This window comes from Macaca nemestrina, chromosome 5 (assembly GCF_043159975.1).
Source record: "Macaca nemestrina isolate mMacNem1 chromosome 5, mMacNem.hap1, whole genome shotgun sequence".
Classification (NCBI taxonomy): Eukaryota; Metazoa; Chordata; class Mammalia; order Primates; family Cercopithecidae; genus Macaca; species Macaca nemestrina.
This window is the reverse complement of record NC_092129.1, coordinates 19,398,706-19,405,953: the sequence shown is the minus strand read 5'-3', so window position 1 is coordinate 19,405,953 and position 7,248 is coordinate 19,398,706. Positions and strand designations below refer to the sequence as shown.

General features: G+C 33.1%; 1 long non-coding RNA gene across 1 annotated transcript in view; it reads right to left on the bottom strand.

The window, feature by feature from the left end:
* Nucleotides 1-480: 480 nt before the first annotated feature.
* LOC139363116 (uncharacterized) overlaps nucleotides 481-7,248 on the bottom strand; it is a 95,287-nt gene continuing 88,519 nt past the window's right edge. Inside the window, exon 3 of the long non-coding RNA XR_011623027.1 lies at nucleotides 481-564. This is a non-coding gene — a long non-coding RNA (uncharacterized lncRNA). The remainder of the gene's footprint in view (nucleotides 565-7,248) is intronic.

Genomic DNA, 7,248 nt, shown 5'->3' with positions numbered 1-7,248 from the left:
CAATAAATATGTCACTGAATTTTACTTGTAGGAATGAGCATAAGACAGTTTTTAGCTAGTGAGTTAGTATGCAATGGTGGAAGCAGGGTTATCTGAAATAGGAGGGAAAATTGTAAGAACAGATATGGATGAGTGTCTCACAAATAACTGATAAACAGAGGTAACTGGTACATATTTAAGATGTGCATATATGTGTTTAGTTTACTCCCACATAGCTTCATTCAACTGGGTGCATTTTTTTTTTTTGCATGCACCTTGTGTTTCTAGTGGAGAAAATTGCATGTAGTCAAATGCAAAATTAATGTTATGCTTCAATTATCTCTTACCTATTATTTTGGAGCAAATTTGAGTTATCATAGCAGAGCTAACTGTATCTTAAAAGTTGTGCATTTAAAAAAAAAAAAAAAAAAAAAAAAAAAAAGGACTGACTGCATACCCATCCAAGATACATGCTTGAGTAAGGAGACTGAGCAAATAAATCCATCTTTTACAGTTGGCGTTCCAGAGACTGTTTGGGAAGTCATTTGAACTGACACAGCTGAAGTGGCAAGGAAGGTGATGGATCTGTATGGTAAACAGAAAATAGGCTGCATGAGAGAGCAGCTCCAGCATTCGTAAGCCTCAGAGGAAAAGACGCTTACCCAGTCAGTTTTACAATACTGCTGTTCTTGTACCACGCTAAACCCTGGATCACAAATACAATGCAATTCTCTCAAACAGCCTTTATTCATTGTGTTAGGGGAAAACATATGGCTATTCCTTAAGCTTTCTTGGAGAATAATTTAAGAAAAGCTGATTTTACTTTATACCACCAGCATAAATGACATACTAGTTAATATACTCCTCTGTATATAAGGAGCATAACAATAGAACCAAAACTTTAAGGGTATTTAACTTCAGTATGGCCATGATCTCTTTATTTGCATAATTTCGTACTCTTAAACATTTTATTTATAGAAGGAAATAGTGCAAAGATTTATATAAGGTTCAAAGTCTTTCCATTCTTTCTGTTTCATAAATACTTATTTTTAAGGATTTGGCATAAAATCATTCAGTTTTTTATTTCTGTCCCATATTTTACATGGTTTCATGTATTAGTGATATTTTACTTCATTATCTTTTCATCTTATTTATTGGCATTTGAATAGGGGTGTGAAATATTTCTTACTTTCAATTATACCTACAGTCTTTTGACTAAAATAACTTTCAAACCTTATTTAAGCCTAAGTGTTTTAATATTTTATCCTTTTAAGTGATATTTAAAGGTCTATAGTTTCTATATTTGATTATTATATGTATAATCTATATTTGATTACTATGTAGCATAGTAATCAAAAGTAGAAAATATTGTTTTTATATTTAATTATAATTAATAAATTAGTTATAATTATCTTTATGTGTTATGAAAATTATATATATTTAATTTGGAATAAACTACTAATATTTTTCAATGTTTTTGTGTTGACATCTGTACAATTAAATATATAAACAGAAAAATCAGAGATCATATCATGCTCAAATTAAGCAGACAGGAAGAATGTAAAAAAAAAACCACACAAAACCTTATGTTAAGATCTTAGTATTTTCTAACCTAAGAATTTTGTTATCTTCTCCCATAGTTCCTTGATATTTGGAGTGAAAGAAGTAATTGCATGGTACTTGGTGTGAGAGGCTGCCAGATGTAATTTCCATTTAGTCTTTCTTTTCTTTGTTAAACATCAAGCAAAGAGAATTATTCTAATTCTATTATCCAATCATTACTGAGAGATTTTCAACCCACATGTTAGGTATGTAGGTAACATTGCAGGTGCAGGCATTCTTTGGGTGCTTTGTTTTCCTCTATGGCCTATGATTATAGCTGGTGTGGACTTTTACTACCTCATATTAGAGTAGGTTAAATTACACTATCAAATAGCCTAATAATAAACTCAAAGCTGTGGCATCATAATACAATACTTTTTACACATCCTTAATGTAAATTGCATTTCCAACAGAAATTTTCTTCTTAAAAACAATATTTTACCTTGCCAGCCTCCTAAGTTTTATTTAATTTATACCTACTAAGTTTAGGATCTTATTTCACATTTTTACTTTTCAAATTATCTCCATATTCTACTTTGGTAATATTCAAATATTTGCCTAAAGAACTTCAAAGAACTTTTTTATCCATAATTTTAGAATTTTTAAATAATTTCAGAATTCAGAATTTTACATTAATTTCCTTGGCTTATGGTAAATCATTTTATTTTACTAACATTATTATTTTCAGTCAACTAATTCAAGGATTATCATAGTGCTATGCTCATGAGCTTAGGCTGAAAGCAAAGATTTTGGTTTGAAAGCACTCAATGTCTCTATTTCTGTGTTAAGACTTATCACAAACCTAAAAGATATATGAAATTACATTCAATTAAATTACAAAACAACAGAATGCCATTATAATGCAGTTTATCATAATTCATTTGATTAATTCATTCCATTAAAAATAGTTAACTATTAAACCTGGTATGACATGAAAAACATAAAAAAGAAATCGATGTAACATTCCAATGCTGGCAATATTAAAGTGTTCAGTGATTCTTCATACGATATAAGGCAAATTTTGGCAGCTCCTCACATCAATAGAGAGTTTTATCTTAAAGTTATTACTAATTTTATAACAAAATGTTGAGTGTACTATTTATTAGAAAATGTGTGCCCACAAGAATCAGATTTTTTTTCTGAAATAAAGCTTAAGTTTGATTTAATTGTATTCTAGTATTTGGACAAAAATTAAACAAACAATATTATTTCTATACATATTTCAAGTTATATTACTCATGCAGTTTACTAAAATTCAGATTTTATTTGGGTTTTTCTGGAGCATATTTTTACTATTTCATATTTCTTTATATTGAATGTGTCTGATACTTCTTTCATGAAATAATCATGAAAACTTGGCACTCCCAATGTTACTCTTCTTCCCAAATCATGTTTGCATTCTGAAGTTCTAGGTTACTGCCCATTATACCCAGTCACTCATTCATCCATATATTTAAACAATCCTTTATTTAATATCTCCTCTGTAACAGATATATATTGCACATGTAAAAAATAAGCAAAATTCAGTCACTATTTCAAGATGCACTAGGGGTAATGAAGAGAGAAACAAAAAGATTAAAGAGCATATTATGTATGCTAAAGTAGGTATAAAAACAAGAAACACTGAATTTCCTGGAATAGTTACACGGTGTTGAGCCCTGCAGTGTTAATAAGAGTTAGCCACGTGGAATGTGACGAGGGAGTTGGGGGAGATTACCATGAAATAGAACAAATATCATGAACAAAGACTTTGAAGTGCACACCACATTTCATGCAGGCTAATGATCATGGCTAGAGAAGGTAGAATAGGAAGATGGGACAATGGAAGTGATGAGAAAGGAAGCAGAAAAGATGTAGAGATAAGACCAAGAGCCATGTGTACCTGAAGTCCAGTGAGCCACTGAGGCTTTGAAGCAGAGAAATGTCTCCAACAAATTTTTATTGTAGAAAGATTATAAAAGTAAAGTATTTTTAAACAAGCTAAAATGTGACACGAGAAAGTTGGGGATATAATTAAGCTCTTGCAATCATCCAGAACAAAAATATTATGAAAAGTCAAACTAAGAGAGTGAAGTGGGAATAGGCATAACACATAGACTTCAGCAAAACCAAGGAGGTTATTTGTATTTGACTTGCTGTTCATTTGGAGTTAAAGGACAGAGTAGACAGTCATGGTTGTTTTCCAAGATTCTGGCTTTAGCACTAAAAGTAAATGAGACATAAATGAAGAGGAGCAGGTTTATAACATGAGTTTAGTTTGTATGTATATTTATCTGGTGTATATCTGATGTGTACTTAGAAATGTTCCTTACAGAATTGGATATGTTGATGTAAAACTAAGAAAACTGAATGAATGATATAGATTGATATCATTTGGCTCTGTATCCCCACCCAAATCTCATCTTGAATTGTAATTTCCATGTGTCAAGGTAGGAACCTTATAGGAGGTGACTGTATTATGGTGGCAGTTTCCCCCATGCTGTTCTTTTGATTGTGAGTGAGTCTCACAAGATCTGATGGTTTTAAAAGTAGAAGCTTTTCCTGGGCTCTCACTAGTTCCTGCCGCCTGATGAAGGTACCTGCTTTCCCTTTGCTCCTTGCCTTGACTGGAAGTTTCCTGCGGCCTCCCCAGTCATGTAGAACTGTGAGTCAATTAAACCTCATTTGTTATAAACTACCCAGTCTCAGGTATTTCTTTATAGCAGTGTGAAAACAGGCTAATACATAGACTTAGGAGTAATTATCACATTAAATGATAAGTTCAGACATGGAATAGATGCCCAGGAGAGTAAAGGATCAAAGGTTGCCAGGTAGATTTTTCGAGTCAGTAGGGCATTTATTAAATGTTTGAATATGAACATCATTTAATGGGGCATGCCCCTTCTGGTTTGTCTCAATTCTCACCAGGCACTATCCTATTAAAACCTGCTCTACTCCTTTTGTTACTGGCCTTCTCCTAAAGGCACTTGATTCTAAGATCTATAAGGAGATATAAGGAGGAAAGGATTAAACTCTGGGAAGCATCAGCGTGTAAGTCTCGGGCAGAGGAAGGTAATCATGTGAGTCATACTAATAAAGGGATGTACAGAGGAAGAAAAGGAGATTCAGCATATGTCTGCTTGTACTGGATTCTTCAATTGATTTCCTCCCCAATCACTGTTTCTAATTTTCTTCAGAAAGATACATAAGATACATGGGGGTGTGGGGGGTGGAATTTAGGTATAGATAAAGATTTAATTGGCTAAACAAAAATACTACCACATTTTTTCACTGAAGACTCGATGTTGTTTGGGGAAATCATAGGATAAAAATATTTGAGACACCAAGAGTTTAGAGTAGCTCTTCTTGATTTTGCTTGCTCCCTACTTCTTTTATTTTGAGAATATCTACAGTTAAGATGCCTGACATATAGAAGTCCTAGAAACATGTTTGTTCTTCTCTTCATATACCATAATTTATTTTGCAAAATATTGGTAATGCAAATGTGTGTAACGACACCCTCTATCCCATTAGCAGCAAATTTTTCTAAAAAGAGGAGGAAATAAAAATGAGAAAGGCCTGGAATTGAGAGATAATCATTTGTTTACTCTTTTTTTTTTAAGTGGGACATTTTAACTTACATTTTATTTTTATTTTTATTATTATACTTTAAGTTCTAGGGTACATGTGCATAACGTGCAGGTTTGTTACATATGTATACTTGTGCCATGTTGGTGTGCTGCACCCATCAACTCGTCATTTACATAAGGTATAACTCCCAATGCAATCCCTCCCCCCTCCCCCCTCCCCATAATAGGCCCCAGTGTGTGTTGTTCCCCTTCCCAAGTCCAAGTGATCTCATTGTTCAGTTCCCACCAAGGAGTGAGAACATGCGGTGTTTGGTTTTCTGTTCTTGCGATAGTTTGCTGAGAATGATGGTTTCCAGCTGCATCCATGTCCCTACAAAGGACACAAACTCATCCTTTTTGATGGCTGCATAGTATTCCATGGTGTATATGTGCCACATTTTCTTAATCCAGTCTGTCACCGATAGACATCTGGGTTGATTCCAAGTCTTTGCTATTGTGAATAGTGCCGCAATGAACATACGTGTGCATGTGTCTTTATAGCAGCATGATTTATAATCCTCTGGGTATATACCCAGTAATGATTTGGCTGGGTCATATGGTACTTCTAGTTCTAGATCCCTGAAGAATCGCCATACCGTTTTCCATAATGGTTGAACTAGTTTACAATCCCACCAACAGGGTAAAAGTGTTCCTATTTCTCCACATCCTCCCCAGCACCTGTTGTTTCCTGACTTTTTAATGATTGCCATTCTAACTAGTGTGAGATGGTATCTCATTTTGGTTTTGATTTGCAATTCTCTGATGGCTAGTGATGATGAGCAAAGGATATGAACAGACATTTCTCAAAAGAAGACATGCATACAGCCAACAGACACATGAAAAAATCATTTGTTTATTCTTGAACAGCAATATTGATTGTTTTTCTGCTAGCCAGGAAAAACCCGTGAAGGAGAACTAGCTTTACAAGATAATAAAGTATATTTTGAAATGGCAGTATTTGAAACTATTTGTACTAGAGAAGAAACAGAAAGACATAATGAAGAGCCTAGAAATGAAGCTAGGCATGTGTTTGTGTGTGTGTGTGTGTGTGTGTGTGTGTGGTAATACAGTTTCAGAAAATTATTAAATATTTCTCAGTAGAAAAAAAGAGTAATTAATAAATGCCATTGGGATTAGTATATAATTAGAGAAGTTATATCCTCAACTAATACACAAAGACTGACACATATAATTACATAAACATTTCAAATTAGGATAAAAGAAACCATAAGCTAGTGAAAATGCATATAACACACTATAAGCATTAGTTCTGAAAAGAAATGGGATTGGTTTACCATAATAAATAAAGTTTATAGAAATAAATAAGAAAAGAATAGGTATCTCCAAAAGGCAACGGGCCAAAAAAAAAAAAAAGAAAAGTTTGAAGAATGATGAAAAATATAGAAAGTATTCTCATCCAAAGAAATACAAATTGAAATAATGAATTATATTTTTCTGCCCAACACATGGGTAACATGAAAAAGACTGATAGCCTTTAAAAATCATTTACCTAGAGGAAATGGACATTCTTATTCCATATTGTTAGAGAGCAATTAGGGGTTTTTTTGAAGATTGTTTTAAAGTATTTATTAAAATTGTAAATGTTCATAAAGTTATATTAAATTTCCACCTTTATGTACTTATTCTGAACAAACACTTGCACATGTACATAGAAGCAAGAATGAAAATTGCAACTACCACATTGTAATACTGAAAAAAATCTTCATCACAATCGATATAGTGAAAAGATGCCAGCATACTTTGGGATATTTATCACCTAGCAATTAAAGTGTAGAGCTACATGCACTGACACTGGTATTCATCAACGCATGTGAAGAACAAGGGGAAGGAGAAGAGTCATTCAAGTGATGGTTGGGGTGGGTTTTCGATTTAGGTTGTTACTATTTACTTTATATCACTGTTCTTCAGTTGGAGGTCCACAAACTAAATAAAACAACATGGGATCTAAGACAGGACTCATGAATCTGCATTTTGGCAAACATATGCTTTTTCTAACTTAATGTTGAGACGTAGTTTACATATTATATATATACATATA